The 17900-nt window shown below is 43.4% G+C and overlaps 1 long non-coding RNA gene across 5 annotated transcripts in view; it reads left to right on the forward strand.

The window, feature by feature from the left end:
• LOC141574053 (uncharacterized) overlaps positions 1–17900 on the forward strand; it is a 310500-nt gene that overhangs the window by 17987 nt on the left and 274613 nt on the right. The gene's annotated exons all lie outside the window — the stretch shown is intronic.

The raw sequence follows: 17900 nt of genomic DNA on the forward strand, positions 1-17900 counted from the left end.
CCGTGAATAACATTGGTTTGAACTTTGTGGGCCCACTTATATGTGGATTTTTAAAATAAATGTGTTGAAAAATATTTTGAAGATTTGAAGCAATTTGAGAAAACTCACGGATGAACCATGTAGCCTAGAAATATTTTTTAAAAAACTAAAAAAATTAGATATGACCAATGCATAAAATATGTGAAGATGCTAGTCTATTTTATTACTTAGTACCGTAAAATATACAGAAATCTATTATAAAAAGTTAAAATTTATCAAAACCTATGCATACAAGCACCTACAGACTATGCATGGTACCATTCACAGTCGAGAAAAATGTAAACAAGCATAAAGATACAGTATGAAATCATAACTGTATACAATTAGACTGTAGTACATACTGTACCACTGTCATGATTTTGTAGTCACCTCCTGTTGCTATTTGTAGTGAGTGATAAGTGTTGTGAGTGTCCACTTAAACCACTATGTGATACTAATCATCTCCATGTGAGCAGTTTATCTCTTCAGTAAATGGAATGTCACAGTAAAAAGTGATCGATGTCTCATGGTTTCCACATATTTTTCATTGTGCTTAGTGTAATGCCATAAACCTTGAATAAAACCATGGGACCCATAGGAAGTACCACTAGTGATGCTGGAAGTGCTCCCAAGACACAGAAAAGTCATGACGTTACAGGAAAAAGTTGAATTCTTAATATGTACAGTAGATTGAGGTCTGCAACTGTGGTTGCCTGCCATTTCAAGATAAATGAATCCAGTGTAAGGACCATTTAAAAAAAAAAAAGGAAATTTGTGAATGTATCACAGCAGCTACTCCATCAAATCTGAAAACCTTGCACTTTTTGCAAAGCATCTGTTAATCTTGTGTTCAAAATGCAGCTTTTGTAAAGGTGCAGGATTGCTGTAAGAAAGGCATACCTGTAGAGTCTCAAGATTCAAGAAAATGCAAAGTCATTGTATGACGATTTAAAGCAAAATGGAGGTGAAGGATCTAAAGCTAGAGAATTTAATTGCCCGCAGAGAATGGTTTGATAATTTTAGAAAGAGGTTTGGCCTAAAAAAATGTCAAGATAACAGGAGAAGCAGCTTCTGCCAACCAAGAGGCAGCAGATGAGTTTCCAGAAGCCATTAAGAAAAATCATTGAGGAGAAATGGTATCTGCCTAAATGGGTTTTTAATGCAGATGAAAGTGCCCAATTCTGGAAAAAAAATGCCTAGAAAATAGGACATTTGTTAGTGATTACCAGGATTTAAGGCAGAAAGGGATAGGCTAACTCTACAGGTTTGTACCAATGTAGTTGGATTTACGATCAGGACTGCCCTTACCTATAAAGCTGCTAACTCCTAAGCCTTGAAAGGAAAAGATAAATGCCAGCTGCCAGTCTTTTGGTTGTACAACAGAAAGGGCTGGATAGAGAATGATTTTTCTGGATTTCTTTGTCCATGAAGTCAGGAAGTAGCTTACCAGGCAGCAACTGCCTTTTAAAGTTATTTAGATACTGGACAATGCCCCTGGTCACCCAGAACCCCAGGAATTCAACACCAAAGGCGTCAGAGTGGTCTACTTGCACCCAAACACAGTGCCTCTAATTCAGTCTCTAGATCAGGGGATCCTAAGGACCTTTAAGGCTCATTACACATGGTACCCTCTGGAAAGCTTTGTCAGTGCTGTGGAAGAGAACCCTGACAGAGACAACATCATCAAAGCCTGGGAGGATCCCACCACTGAAGATGCCATCGTTGTTACAGAAAAAGCCGTGACAGCCATCCAAATGGAAATAATAAAATCTCACTGAAGAAAACTGTGTTCAGATGTTGTGCCTGACTTCACAGGATTTACAGCAGAACCAGTCAAGGAAAACATGAAAGACATTGTGGATATGGCATAAAAGGTGGGGCCGAAGGGCCTCAAGATCTTGAATTCAAGAGCCAATAGACACGACACCAGGAATTAACAGAAGATGGGGACGAGTGCTTTCGTACCAGTGCCAGATGACAAGGAAGAAGATGAAGAAGCAGAGCCAGGAAATAAATTGATGTTAGACCATCTGGCAGAAGCTTCCTGACTCTTCAGGACTGCTTTTGACTTCTTTTTACGATGTAGACCCTTCTATGATTGGGGTCCTGAAACTAAAGCAGATGGTGGAAGAAGGATTGGTGCCCTATAGCAACATTTGGAACACCGAGTGCGCCTGCCTCTCCTGCCTCCCCTTCCACCTGTCCCATCTCTTTCACCTCTGCCACCCCTGAGACAGCAAGACCGACCCCTCCTCCTCCCCCTGAGCCCACTCAATGTGGAGACGAGGAGGATGAAGACCTTTACAAGGATCCACTTCCACTTAATGATGAGTAAATAATCACTGTGCCATGCAGTTAAAACACTTGCCCGTTGTGCATATCTTTGGGTAAAATCTAATAACTGTACATCAAGAACTGTATGAGATGTTTTTGTGTCATCACCACTGTCATTCCCCTAAGTATTCATCGTGTAGACCATCACGGGCAAGACTTGTACTGAAGTGGATAGCCTAGCCCTGCAGAGGCATATTGCGAGTGATATTTAATATAAAATTAAAATTAATAATGTTAGTTTTGAATCACTTTGTTATACACATGAAACTAACACTGTAAATTGACTACACTTCAATAAAAAAATTCTATAAAAAATAATGTGTTAGTTTTCTTACTGTGTTATAACTTTGCTTTCGAAGAATTATATTACCATACAGTCTCTCTCTCGTCATTGGAGAGACTGCATATCAGCCTATCATCACAGGTAAGTGGTTTTAAAAAAAGTAAGGATGTTTCTAGTGCTGTATTATGAATGTAACTATAATACTGTATGCCATAAAATTTTATAATGATTCATTTATTAATGTACAGGCTAGGCTACCATAAAGCAATCATATTGCTGCTTCTTGATTATCAATGCATGAATCATTATATCTGGAAATAAATGTGAATTTCTTTTTCACATTATCTTTTCATTTTTAACATCTAGTGTTAGTAATATGTGTAACACCTACAGTTTTTTTTTTAATCATATAAGACAATATTGATGTAAGTACTGACAAGCAGACAATTCATCTTGTAAACAGACAACATAAACTTACAGTAATGTATTTTCTCTTTTCCTTATGACATTTTCTTTTCTCTAGCTTACTTTACCGTAAGAATACAATATATGGCACATACAACATACAATATACCTGTTAATTGGCTGTTTATATTATCGATAAGGCTTCTGGTCAAGAGTTGGCTATTGGTAGTTAAGTTTTTGGAGGAGTCAGAAGTTACATGTGGAATTTTGACTGTGCAGGAGGCTGGCACCTCTAACCCCTGTGTTCAAGGGTAAACTGTATTTTGCCCTTGACAAATAATCTTAAAGAGGCTGTCATTTTGTAGAGATTTGCAAGAAAAAGACCGCTGTTTTCAGTTCCCCAGAGAACGGCAGCTGTCTAAATGGTATCAAAAGGCCAACTTCCCCTCCAACTACATTTCCTTTAATTTTCTTCTATATAGCAGGGAGAAGATTTCCAACTAACATGGAAATTCAAAGATTTCTGTGTTCTAGAACCTCAGGGTTCAATGCATCATGTCTTTGAAAAGTCTGCACAGAAAGTTGAACAGAAAGGCATTTAACAAAGGTCCTCTTTTGGAGCGCGTTATTCAGCCCCAGACCAATTCACCTTAGGGCCAAACAGCTTCCACTATGGCTCCCATCAGTCCCAGAATATCAGTCCCCAGCTTCCTCTGCACACTGTGTGGGCTCAGGCAACCCTACTGGCTCCCCTGAGCAAGTTCAGTTAACACTGCTGGAGGGGCAGATTTATATGCCCTGTTTTACAATACCAAGCAGGGCAGACATTCACCAGTGGGACACGGTGTTCATCCCCACAATACAATCAAGGCAAAAGAGACATAGCCACCATTCTGAAATAAACACGCAGCCTAAAAGCTGAGAGTTCTGTTTTATTTGGCGGGAGGACCCGAGCTGGGATGACAGCCTCTCAGATCGCTCTGAGGGACTGCTCCAAAGAGGTAGAGGAGGAGCTAGGATATATAGGAGCTTTGCCACAAAGACCAGGTAGTTGGAACAATAAAAGATTACTTGTTATCTAAAGAAAACCAGGCATCTCAAGTTAAAGAATTCAGTGCTTTTCTATGTATGGGAGGAAGCAAACATTTGGGATCATTGAATTCATTCCTTTGACAAGCACCTAGCTATCTAGGGCCAGTATCTTGTCCTTTCTTATTCTGAGTCCCCTCAGAGTGCATCATTGTGAATGGCTGCAGAGGCTGGGCTGCAGGCTTGTCCTCACTGGGGGGTGTTGGCAGCCACTGATGACTTGATGGCTTCAGCATTCTTTGTTTACTGTTATGGTTTGTAGTATTTTTCATTCACAATTCAAATACACCAATTTTCCTACAGACTCTTAGTTCCATCAAATCTTACATGTCTAACCATCACCTCCACTAGGACCCCATCGGGAAGTCTCGGTCTTTACAATACTGGGTAAGGGAAGCATTACTGGCCAGACATGACATCCATTCCCGTAAAACACGCAGGCAATGCTGCATCACCTCTTCGTGTAACAGCTGCTCAAACATACCAACCTTTATCGTCCGATCAACCCTTGCACAGTTATGATTCTCAGTCTAGTTGTAGCCTGAGTCAGGGTTCTGGGTTTTGCTACCACAGCTCGTGGGATTCTCATATCAACAAATCCTCGAAACCTCTCTCCATCCCCCAGCCATTTTACCTATTCCTATAGGTGGTTCTTTTGTTAATCTTAAACTTGATTAATTAGCCTAACTTGCCCCCAAGCAATTGCTGTTAAGGCTTCTCCTTGTAGTTTTTACCTTCCAGCTATTTAAATTTCCTCAAACTGGAGCAAATTGGGTGGACTTGTTTGGGGCCCTTTAATATTGGGGGACCAGCTCAGGGCTTCTTTGGCCCACTCAGCCTTAGGGAGTGCTGCATTAAAACTTTTGTTTAACCCATTAAAATCCATTTTATTCTTTTGATTTCTTAATAACCACAGAAAGATTTCCACCCTGCTGGGATGAGTTCCATGACTCTTACCTTTCCTTCTGATTCTTATTTGTCCTGCGTCTTTCAATATTTGCTTTATTTCTTAATGACCCTTTAAAAAATTTCCACCTTACTGGGAAGAATCCCTGACCTTCCCCTCGGCTTCTTCCCATTCTGTTGCTAATTAACATAATGTTTTAATTAGCATCTGTAAGGCCCAGGAGGGGAGGCTGAGATCAAAATTCTGCTAAGTTTTCCTCAGCTTTTCTTTTTACATTAAGGGGAGTTTTTAAGGTTAGGTGTTTTGTTTCTTTGTATCCACCTTTTAATTTAGTCTCTCCATAGGTACCAGTAAAACAGCTGTTGATGACGAGAGCTGTCTAAAAATTTACAATTTAGAAGTTTTTCCAATTCAAGGATCCAAAGTTTGGCCATCGATGGTAGGATCTTAATAGCGTGCAAACCTATGAGCCTCTTTGTGGCTTAACCATAGGGGAAAGGGGCGTCTCACAGGAGCGTGCAAAGGATGCAGGCCTCTCGAGGTCCCGGAGGTTCTATGAAAGCGAAGGCCTTTACTTCCCAGGTGATCGGTGTGGTGGGACACACAGGGTGGCTGGTCGGTGAGCCAGTGACACGCGGGCTGGTAAAAGAATTTACCAGAGAGAAAGTGTGGGAACAGAAAGGGGTCTATTAGGGTAGGCTGTCAGAGACAACAGTGGGCCACAAGGCGAGGGGTGCCTTCATGAGCGCCGGGGTGAAGGACAAGGGGAAAGCTCGATAGTTACGCTGCTCTAGGGCCACACAGACAAGAGGTGCCTGTGTGAGCACTGAGGGCCGGTTGTTGGGGTGTTTTATAAGATCGGGTCACAAGGTGCCTGATCGGCTTGTGCACAAGCCTCTGATTGGTTGCAGGTGAGGTAAGAAGTTTAGGGTCCGTGAAGGGCAGTGGGGTTTATGACTCTAATAAGGTGGGCTGAGACAAGCCAGCCTGAGCATTATCTAGGGCTATTAGTTTGTTAGGGGAAACACACCCAGTAAAGAATGTACTTTATCTGGGTGTCGTTGGGGCTTTGAAGGAAGTCAGTTGGCCCAACAATAAGGATGGTGCGGTGACAGCACTAACAAAGCAACAAAGGTTGAGACCACAATGGCCCCTTATGAACTGGGACCCCTTATGTCAAACTCCCCTGAGAGCTGGTACAGCCGGATAAAGAGACACCAGTCACCAGCCCAGATTGTTTGTTACCTGTGCTTCTGACCAACCGGCTACACTTGCTTGGAGTCTCCGGATTTACAACTGCCACATCCATGCCGCACACCTACCAGATGGTGGAAAGCAGAGAATATTCTCCCTAGTCATACAGCCAAGCTCTTAAGACACAGAACAAAATGAAAGGAAAATCTAATCAGACCAGTGTTTTCCCCCTTTTTGACAAACGACACAAAAGACAGAGAAAGAAAAACAGTAACTACTCTGGGAGGAAAAGGATCAATACAGGTACTCTACCAAACTGACCAACCAACAGTTGCTAAGTCCCAGGAACTAGCTCCCCAAATATTTACACCTGCTAATCTAATTTTAGAATTCTTACCTTCTGCTGGTTTTTGTCCGCTGTCCCAGCATCTTTTATCTGCAGCAGCCTTGTGGCAAGTCATGTCCAGCCAGTAAAGTTGAATCCTGCTGACTCCACCAACTGTCAGGGACTACACTTTTAAGTTCTTCTGGCTGGTCTAAGAATTCAGTTGACATGACACAGATTAAAAATCTAACAGGAGAAAATAAGACAATTGTAATAACACATATACATAGGAGAGACCCAGAAGAACTGAGTGACTTTCAAAGTGGCTGAAGCCCCACCTTAATTACCATCCTCAACTAAAGACAAAAGAGGAGATTGAGGGTGGAGATTCTGTTATGGGAGGTTACCAAGAAAAACACACTAAACAAGGGTATGGTTGTTATGCAGATTTAAGTTATTGCCTTCTTGATTTATGAGCTTCTAGAGTTTGGTCAACTTCTCCTTCCTGGTCCAACCCTTACAAATGGAGATTTCCCCTATGAATGTAAATATTTCTTACAAAAGGGTCAATTCTACTTTGTTTTTTGAGTTTCTTCCTTGTCTGCTGGTTCATAGAAAATACCCAGTTTAAAATAATTAATATGCAAGAGAGACATATATTGGGGAGGCAAATTCTGCTCCCCGACACTGGCCCTCAGTAAATATCTAGGGATGCTTGACTGGCCTGTAGGGAGCCCAACGAGAAGTCCAAAGGCCCACGCAAACGTAAAAGAATTCATTCCACACTTACAGTCTTGATAAATTTGATAAAATATTATCTATTTTATCTACTTAGTCTGACTTCAAAAGTCCATGGGGAAATTTTTATTTCAAAGCAGTTCTTATGTTTAAATTTTTTGAAAAGGAAGAATGACCAGCATTTCTTCCCATCTTTCCCTTACATCTTGAGCCATCTAAACTAGGAGGGTGGCCAAGACCGAAAATGAAGTGAGAGGCCATTGATATGCAAATATGGTCATTAAGATGGGAGGCCCCACCCCAGAACTGTTTCAGTTCTTTCCTACTCAAAGTCAATCTGCATTAAAAAAGTGACTCTCCCAGTGGGGAGGGTACAGCTCTGTAGTAGAGCGCATGCTTAGCGTGCATGAGGTCCTGGGTTCAATCCCCAGTACCTCCATGAAAATAAATAAATAAACCTAATTACCTCCCCCCAAAATGAAAAACAAAATTAAAAAAAAGAATCTCTCAAACTTGAATTTATTCTCCAAAGCTAAAATGCATAGAAATTAAACTATTTAAAAAACGTGTGAACGAAAAATACTGTGAACCATATCAGTAAACAAAGAATGCTGAAGCCATCAAGTCATCAGCCGCTGTGAAGACAAGCCTGCAGCCTCACCTCTGCAGCCACTCACAATGGTGCACTCTGAGGGGACTCAGAATAAGAAAGGACAAGATACTGGCCCTAGATAGCTAGGTGCTTGTCAAAGGAATGAATTCAATGATCCCAAATGTTTGCTTCCTCCCATACATAGAAAAGCACTAAATTCTTTAACTTGAGATGCCTGGTTTTCTTTAGATAACAAGTAATCCTTCATTGTTCCAACTACCTGGTCTTTGTGGTAAAGCTCCTATATATCCTAGCTCCTCCTCTACCTCTTTGGAGCAGTCCCTTAGAGCGATCTGAGAGGCTGTCATCCCGGCTTGAGTCCTCCTGCCAAATAAAACAGAACTCTCAACTTTTAGGCTGCGCATTTATTTCAGTTGACAAATGGATCTTTCAGTACAACACACTGCTGTTTCTTGGGGAAAGAGCAGGCTGACCCTCAGCTATTGGGTTCTGTTTGGCTTGTGAAAAGGCTCCTGGGGTGTTAAGGATGGACACTCTTGACCTTGGACTGACCGCTGTGGTGTCACAGGGTGTGGATACATCAAGCAGTCAAGGCAGGTGCTGCTGGAGATACTGATACCTTTTTCGAGTTATGGAAACTGAGTCGCAGGAGGATCATGTGATACATTCAAGACTGCAACCTGAGTCTTCAGATTCAAGTACAGAGCTCCTTTCTAAACACTGTTTTTAAGCAGTCAGATTATCCCAGGGCTGTGATTCTATTTAAAGCAGGGACTGGACCCACCAGCATTGTTCATGCCCAGTCTTGGCCCAGTAGCTCTCACGGGAGTTTTGGAATGCACTTCTAATCTCACAGAAAAGAGGCAAAGCAAATTCCTTCTAGATAATAGCAAGAAGCTAAGAAGCTCTTCATCCTGCCGCCTAAACCTGGTTTCACGTAGGAGCCCTAGGGTGCCATGAAATCACTTCGCTGGCTGGATGCCAGGGTCGGAATCGATGACTTGAGAGGCAGAGGAGCCGAGTTTCTGCGATGATCTCAGGAAAACGGGACGCGAGCGCTGAAGCCCAGAGCTCGGCTCCCTGCAGACCTCAGTCCTGGAAGCCAGCGTCGTCTCCTCCTGCTGATGGATGGGGGGCTGGCGGCTCCCACACCTGTGAGCCTCTCCAGTCTCTGCTTTGAACCTGCAGCCACATAACCTTCTGGATTTGAATGTTGTTTTCTGATTCAAATGATTCCTTTTGTTGACTGAAATAAATGCGCGGCCTAAAAGTTAACAGTTATGTTTTATTTGGTGGGAGGACTCCAGCCGGGATGACAGCCTCTCAGATGGTTCTGAGGGACTGCTCTGAAGAGCTAGGGGAGGAGCTAGGATATATAGGAGCTTTACCACAAAGACCAGGTAGTTGGAACAATAAAAGATTACTTGTTATCTAAAGAAAACCAGGCATCTCAAGTTAAATTCAGTGTTTTTCTATGTATGGGAGGAAACAAACATTTGGGCTCACCGAATTCATTCCTTTGACCAGCACCTAGCTAGCTATCTAGGGCCAGTATCCTGTCCTTTCTTATTCTGAGTCCGCTCAGGGTGCACCATTGTGAGTGGCTGCAGAGGCTGGGCTGCAGGCCTGTTCCCACTAGGGGGCGGCGGCAGCCACTGATGACTTGGTGTCAGCATTTTTTGTTTACTGATATGGTTGCAGTATTTTCACTCACATTGCAGTATTTTCATTCACACTTTCTTTTCTGTGACAGGGCTACAGTAGGACCACAGTCTTTACCTCACACCAGCTCTGTGCGCTTCAGCAAATGACTTCCTTGACCCTCAGTCTCCCAATCTGTAAGAACAGACTTCACCTTACAGAGTTTTGTGAGAATCGGATGAGGTGTTGTAATGGGAAACTCTTCGCTCAGTGCCTGTGTCAAAGTAAACAAATTGGGACACTAGTTAAAGCGGTAAAGACCGATTTTAATCAGTAACATACTATTGCAATAGAGAAGAGTCCATTGTGAACTGAGCTCAACTTTGATTTGTACAGAGGTGACTGGGTGTTTTAAACAGAGAATGAAGGGGTAGGGGAGAATGAATGGGGGCTCTGCAGGGTCAGGGGTTTGGTTCATGTGAAGCTCTTCTGGGCTTGGTCCCACCGTCCCACAGAGACTGGGAGACAGGCCCCATCTTCTGGTGTTGGCTCTTCCTGGCAGAGAGTTAATCAGGCAGGACTGAGCTTAGAGAGCTTGACGAACAGAAGGCCAATGAGAGGGAGAATGGTCTTAGTGTGAAGGAAAAGCCGGGCTGGGCTAACAAGCTAACTCACAAATCTAAGTGTAACAAGTGTCGGATTACTGATCTGAGTTCTGCTGGGCTAACTCGTAAATCTAAGTTAATTAGTGTTGGTTTGCTGATTCCCTGTTTGTGTTTTTTTTGCTAGCCAGCTGGATTTTCAAAGAGACATATCTGGCCTTGAAATGTTGGTTTGCTGCCTCCCTGCCTCTACTTTTGTGATAATGATGCTGCTAAAACTGTTCCATGCCTATTGGCCGAATACCCCAAGCTTGTAATTAACCCTATAAAACCTCACGCACACGTCTTAGAGGTGCTCAGAGCTTCGGAGCAGAAGCCCCTCTGAGCCCGCCGGCATAATAAGTCTGAGTACTCCAACCCTCAGAGTGTGCTTGTTTCTTGGCTGGCCTGTCATTTCCGTAATATTAGGGTGGATCAGAGAAGGCAGAAGCCAGATCCTGTAGAGCCTTGGGTCTGGGAAAGGAACCTGTATGTTGATTTGTTCAGACTGCTGACTCAACGTAGCTCTTGGCTAGGATTCACTGACATCAACCCAGTGGCAAGACCAGGGTCTAAGTGTCCTTTTTCTCATAGTAACTATGCTCACACCTCTGTGTCTTTGCCCATGTCCTCTCTGCCTGGGATGCCCTCTTCGCCTGCTCTGCGCAAGGATTGCCCAGGCATCTTTTAATACCCAGCATACATAGTGCCTCCTCTCCAAAGCCTTCCAGGATTAAAGGGGCAGTGAGCTAGCCCTTCCTCTGTGCTGTCCCAGCCCTTTGTAAATGCACTTATGTTCACAATGATTGACTGCATTATCGTTTTATGTTTCTGAGTCTCTGTCATCCACCCCCCTCGGCTCCTTGAGACAGGACCAGTGTGTGCCTCCTCTCTCTCTATCCAACATCCAGTTAACATCAACCTTGTGAATGTATGGTGAAGGCTCTGACTGAGAACCTCAGACCTACCTCTCTCCAGACTCAGTCTTTCTTTCCATCTCCTGCTCCTTCCTCCATCTACCCTCTCTCACCCCATTACTTGCAGTCATGCTGGGCCAGGAGCTCTTATTCTTCACTGCACCCCAGTACCGAGCTATGGGTCCTAGAAAGCCAGCATTTGAGCTTTAGAAATAGACAAATACACATTGTCTTACCCAGAACCTAGAATCTCCTGCCCCCATGGTGGATAGTCATCAATTTTTGTCTGCTGAGCATCTAGTCCCGCTTGTTCAGGATGCCTGATTTCCTCTGGGTGGATCATAATAAAGTCCTTTTATAGCTCTTTCTATGTCCTAGGCCCTGTTCTAAGTGCTTTGTGTTTACTGACTCATCTAAACCTCACAGCAACCCTAGAACTAAGTGCTATTATTGTCCCTATTTTAAAGGTTATCAGCAGAGGCACAGGGAGGTCAAGTAACTTGCCCAGGGTCTCACAGCAGTAACAGGCAGTCTGGCTTCTTTACTGCCATGGTATGCAAACTTGTGTTGCTCTTCTCACCACAAAGTCAAGGGTCCCCACAGTTTGAGAGAAATCCTTCCTCGTACATCCAGTAGAGCTGGAGAGTGGGCAGGCAGCATCGTTTAACCAAGGAGAATCTTCTGTGAGACTTGAAGCTGAGAGGGTGTGAGGTCTGGAGCTATGGCAGCCATCTTGGAGCAATGAAAGTCAGGATTGCCTGGGAAGGCAGTTGAAAGGGGAAGGTATTTAAATAGAGCTGAGGAGCAAGACAATGAGAAGGGACTCTGACCATATTAGTTTCCTGTGGCTGCTGTAACAAATTACCATAAGCCTGGTGGCTTTAAGCAACCCACATTTATGGAGTACTTACAGTTGTGGAGGTCAGAAGTCTGAAATGGATTTTACTGGCCTGAAACCAAGGTGTTGGCAGGATTATATTCCTTCAGGAGGCTCTGGGGAATATATATTTCCTCACTTTTTTCAGCTTCTAGAGTTCCATTCCTTGGCTCACGGTTCCTTCCTCCATTTTCAAAGCCAGCAGCGTAGCATTAAATCTCTCTCTGCTTCCGTTCTCACATGGCTTTCTCCCCTGACTCTGAGCCTCCTATGTCCCTCTCAAAAGGACCTTTGTGATTACATTGTGCCCACTCAGATAACCCAGGAGAATCTCCCCATCTCTAGAGCCTTAACTACATCTGAGAAGTCCCTTTTGTCCTAGAAGTTAACATTCATAGGTTCCAGGGATTAGGACCTGGACATATTTGGGGGGGGGGCGGTGTGCCATTATTCAGCCTCCCTGCTGGGTCCCGCCAGGCTGGCAGGGTGGCTATACTGTGGGAAATGCTCTCACTGAGCCTCCCCGGCTTGTGCCAGTCCCAGGTGGCAGAACATAGAGCAGCAGCAATGGAAGTCACCTTCGACTGCAAACTCTGGTGTTGTGGCTACATTTCAAGGACTCGCGTTTCTCCAAGAGCCATCTCCCGGGGTGCAGCAGCAGGCTTCCATCTGCTGGAGTAATCTTGCCACGTTCCCAGCACCTTCAGCTGAACCTCATATCTTTCCTGAGAGGCAGCTGGGGCTGTGTTGGCATGCAGACATGTCCAGGTGGAATTGTTCCTTCCAGAGAAGACCAAAAATAGGACTTTGGTCTCCAGTATCCTGTTTCTCATTCTCCTTGGAGAAAAGGGAAGAAGGCAAGGCGGTAGGTGCCAGACCTTTCAAGGGAGCCAGAGGCAGGAACCCCTCAAATGCCATGTTAGCCAAAAGAAATCAATATTAATCCATTACAATAACATCATCAAGAACAGTGATACTTAACACTCATTGGCACCGTGTGCTAAGCACTTTTATTTACATGATCACTTATTAAAAATAATAAATGTAGAGTTAAAATAGTGTAAGAAGATATGTAATAAAATGTAAGTCCCCCTCCCACCCCAGACTCTGTTTCCCTCCTTAGAAGCAAGTACTGTTTCTTGTGTATCATTTTAGAATTTTTTAAATCCACGAACCACCATATATGGGCCTGTCCTTTAGATAAAAACAGATGGTTGCATTTCATACATTTTGTACCGCTCCTCGATTTTTACATATAACAATATATCTTGGCAATTTTTTTTTCATTTTAGCCCCAAGAGATCTATTTTATGTGTTTATTTTAAAGCTCCATGGTATTCCATTTTGTAGCCGTGTCATAACTTATTAACCATCTCCCTTTTGAAGGGTATTCAGGTTGTTCACAGTCCTTTGCTCTTACAGAAAACAGGACAGTGAAAAATCCTTGTATGTACTTCTCTGCGTACAGGTGTGAGTTTATCTGTAGAATAATTTCCTAAAAGTAAAATTGCTAGGTCTTATCTCTTTAGTCCTCCCAGCAATCCTACAGAGCAGGCACTATTATTATTTCCAGTTAATATACAGGGAAACAGAAACATAGGGAGGCTTAGTGCAATAAATTGCTGGAGGAGATTGGATTGAAACTCACTCTGCTGAGCTCTGGGGAGACTGCAAAGGGTACTGAAAACTGAGTCTTCTAAGGACTCTGGACTTTTTGATGCTAGAAAGAGTTCTTGTTTTTTTTCTTCGGATTATATGAGAATCTACATCTGCAGCTGTATTAATCATGCTAGGACAGGTTATGCCGTGTAACAAATCAGTCCTAAAATCTAGAAATGTTTTAACAAGACGAAGTTTTTTTTTTTCCTCTTGTGAAGTCCAAATGGAGCCTGTGTGTGCACTCTGTCGTCTGGAGATTCAGGGATCCAGGCTCTGAGATACCCTCAATTCAACACATGATTTTCAAGTTCCCTGTAATGAGAAAAGAAACTAAGAAGTGTGTGGGAGGCATACCAGCTCTTACTCCTACCGGCTTGCAAGTGACATAGGTCACATCTACTTACATTCCATTTACTAAAGCCAGTCCCATGGCCTTAACTGCGAGGGAGACTGAGAAATAGACTTCCCTTATGTCCAGGAAGAGGCAATGGGGATTGTGAACATTAATTCTGTCATATATACAAATATCCCATCCACCTGGAATAGGGAAATAGGGACTTTAAAGCAGCTTTTCTGTGCAATGTGAGTAAAATTCTCATCTCCATTTTTCCAAGAAAACTTCCAGAAAGATTCATTTGTCTTTCAATGCCTTGGGAATCAGAACCATATATATACATGTGTTTATATGTATTTATATAATATATATATATATATATATATATATATATATATATATATATTTTTTTTTTTTTTTTTTTTTTTTCTGATGTGACACTGGCCAGAGGCTGGAAAATCGGCCCAGCAACATTTGAGTTTGATTAATAATATTTAAAAAATCAATGTATGAATGGATTTACTTAAATTAGAGTAGACTCAGTACTATTCCTATAGTGTCTCTCTCACTTAATCCCACTACACTTTTATAACAGGGAGAGACAACAGGTGGGTGATTACAGGAATTCTGGCTTACTTTGTGCATAATTCACTTGCATCTTACTTTTTGCTGCAGTCATAGTCAATTAGACTCTTAATATCTGTGGAAATAACAAATTATTTTAGTGTTTTAGTTCTCTGGAAATTGTTGTTATCTAAGTCAGTGCCCAACATTGTTAAGTGTGTTGGAAATGTGCATGTCTCTAATTTTATGTGTCATGGCGGCAATGGCAATGCCAGTGGCTTCAGGGATGTTGGAAATCTGGTTCTCAGAGGCAACAAACTGAAGGGTGTATAATTTCCTTCAGTTACACTTGGCTGTCTGGGAGGGTGTATGGAGAAAGATGATAGTTTCATGCATTGAAGGTCGGGGATCTACAGGGGTAGATGTGGAAGCATTGGCAAGAGTGGAGGAAGGGTTCCTCAAAGGGGTCCAGGCTGAAAAGGGAAGAAGATGAAGTGGTAATTTGGTAATAATGACTTGGAGAAAGTTAGCAGGGGTCCAGGAACCAAGGAATTTCAAGGAGGTCAAAGAAGAGGTATCATGGGAATAAGAAAGGAACATGGGCAAGTATTATTGAAATCGAAAAGAACCTGGAGGGTTGGGTGAGTCTTCTCCCAAGACTGGCAGGATGATCAAAGATAACCCAACTGTAGAAGCATGACCCCCAAAGTAGAGAGAATTTTTTCACAGAAGTGAAAACATAGTGATCTGCTAAGCTTCACGTTAGTTATTTTGATGGAGAGGGGCATATTGTTGGCTATTTATTTATAGACCTCTGTATTAGTTCGCTTGTCACAATGATGAGAATTGTTTTTCTAGTTTGAAAGGAAATCTACCAAAGTCTAGGAAGAAAATTGAAGGCAACTGGAAAGATTAAAAAAGAAAATTAGTGGTCTAGAAAGAATACTTGCCATGTAGTAAGTGCTTTGTAAATGTTACTTATCAACATTGTCATGATTATCTTGGTTAATGGGCAAAAGTTCATGCTAGAACAGACTCACTCTCTCTTATTGAAATCCTGTGGTTGGCTCTCCTTTTCTTGACTCTCATGCTACTGATGGGTAAGTGATGGAACTTAGCCCTACAACCTTTTCTTCCCCATGCTTCCTACTGATTTGTATTCCTGTTTTATGTAGTGATAAGAGTCCAAGATTTGGATTTTGACTTAGAGGTAGAGAGACGATCCTACTTTGATCCCATAAGCAGCTGCTCCATCTCTTCATTAACATTTATTGTCATCTTAGATATCATTGGTTTTCTACCCAACAGCCTCTCTCTGATTCTTCCCTGCTAACAGAATCTTGATTTTGCTCAGGCAGCAGTGTGCCGAGCACCCACCCACTTACTTTTCAATAGTGATTGGTCCAGCAGTGGGCATGTGATTCAGCGCTGGAGAATGAGATAAAAGGGATGTTTGCTGGGGCTTCTGGGAAACTTAATGTCTCTGACAAGACAGAGCAGCCCTTTAGCTGTGAGCCTTCTTGCTTCCTGCTTTGTGCATTGTCCTATGAGGATGTGACGGCTGGCTGTGAGGCAGCCATGCTAATATCACGAGTGAAGGCTCAAGGACGGCGGATGGGAGGATTCCAGGAGCCTAGGTTCCTGATGACATTGTTGAATTGCCCCTCCCCCGATCTACTTCTGAATATCTTGTTAAGATCAACAGATGTTCTTATGGTTTAAGCCCTTGTTAGTTGAGGTTTCTGTTAACTGCTGCTAAAAACCTCCCCAGCTAGTACAGTGCTGAGACCTTTGCTGTATACTGGGTCCATCACCTGCCCTCTGTGAGTTCACAGTCAAGTGGAGAAGCACCTCTTCCGAGCCGCGTCTGGGTGTGAACCAAGTGCACCGTTGGTACTGAGCTGAGGGGGAATGGTGGTGCGGAAGGGTCAGGTGCATGGCCTCTGGGACACCCATGGTCTCATGCGTCCTGTGTCCCCTCATTTTTATTCTCATCATGATTTGCCATGGAACTGGGTAGCTCTCTCTTTGAAGGTAGACACTTTTCAGAGGAGCACTCAGATTACACTGGGGCTTCAAATTAACACATTTTTTTAGGCCATTTCTGGGCCATAATTTTATCCTCCCCTTAGCTATTTACTGCATGCAAATTTTCCACTCCATGCAAATCGCTCACTTTATGCAAATCATTTACCGTATGTTCCTAAGCCCCAGCACCTGCGCCATGCAGAATTGGATGATTCAGGCCTCAGAGCATTAAAGTGCAAACACTTAACTCGAGAAATCTCTGGGGGCGTGGGGGTGGGGTGGGGGGATAGATGAGAACTGGATGACAGGGACAGCAGCCTCTGCAAACAGCCTGCTTCCCTTACAGGATACGCTGAACTCTGCTGCCTCCCCCACTGCCTCTTCTCTCACTACCTGCAAGCCCCTTCCAGGTGGTAATGACTATTTGGAGTAAATATTGTGATGTGAGTGGAATGATTAAGTCCTGGCTGGCTCTGCACAGAACCTTAAGGCAATTAGGTTTCCCAATCAATGCAGGCGAGTGCGTCGTTGTGCCTGGCTGGGCCCGGCTAGGTGCTGTAAGGAACCTGCCTCTCTAAGGTAGGCCTCCTGGGGGAGGGTGTTCAGTGGGCAGCTTAACCTTGGATGCATATTGCAGTTACCTGGGGAGCTTTAAAAGATACTCATGCCTGGGTCCCACCCTCAAGTGTTCTGATTCAATTGATCTAAGTTATTGTTATACCTGAAGTTTGGGTATCTGTGACCACACAACTGAGCTATGACTCAAGGACACCTCTTCATACAGGACACAGGAAAACCTCACCCAGGACACTGAGCACTGAGTTCCTCCTCTGCTTTCCCATGCCAACCAGTGGCCCCAGCATAGAGCTTTCGAACATTGGCCCCCTCTGTGGACACTGTGTAGGAAAATCTCCAGAAAGTTTTCTGTACCACCTCCTATTTAATCACTCCAACCCTTGAGAAGATAGCATTGGTTTCATTTTATTGATGAGGGAATTCTGGCTCAGAAGAGTGGCTCACCAAAGTCTCCCAGCTAGAGCTTAGCAGAGATGCACATGGAAGCTGAGATTCTTGCCTCTGATTTTTGGCCATTCGGTCCTGGGACACCACTTAATTTTTTTCTAGGATTTAAACCCTATCGCAGTCACCCTACTCCTGGTCCCAAATTGAGGACCCTGCACATTAATAATCTGCCTCTCAGGCTAATTCCCTGATCCTCTGTAAACAGGAGATCTGGGCCTTGCCCTCCCATCCCAGGGGCTATTCAGAGGTCCAGCACCACCTGAGGGGCCCAGCTGGGTAGACAAGGAGCTCTTTCCCATCAGCTCCATGA

This window comes from Camelus bactrianus, chromosome 19 (assembly GCF_048773025.1).
Source record: "Camelus bactrianus isolate YW-2024 breed Bactrian camel chromosome 19, ASM4877302v1, whole genome shotgun sequence".
NCBI classification, from domain to species: domain Eukaryota; kingdom Metazoa; phylum Chordata; class Mammalia; order Artiodactyla; family Camelidae; genus Camelus; species Camelus bactrianus.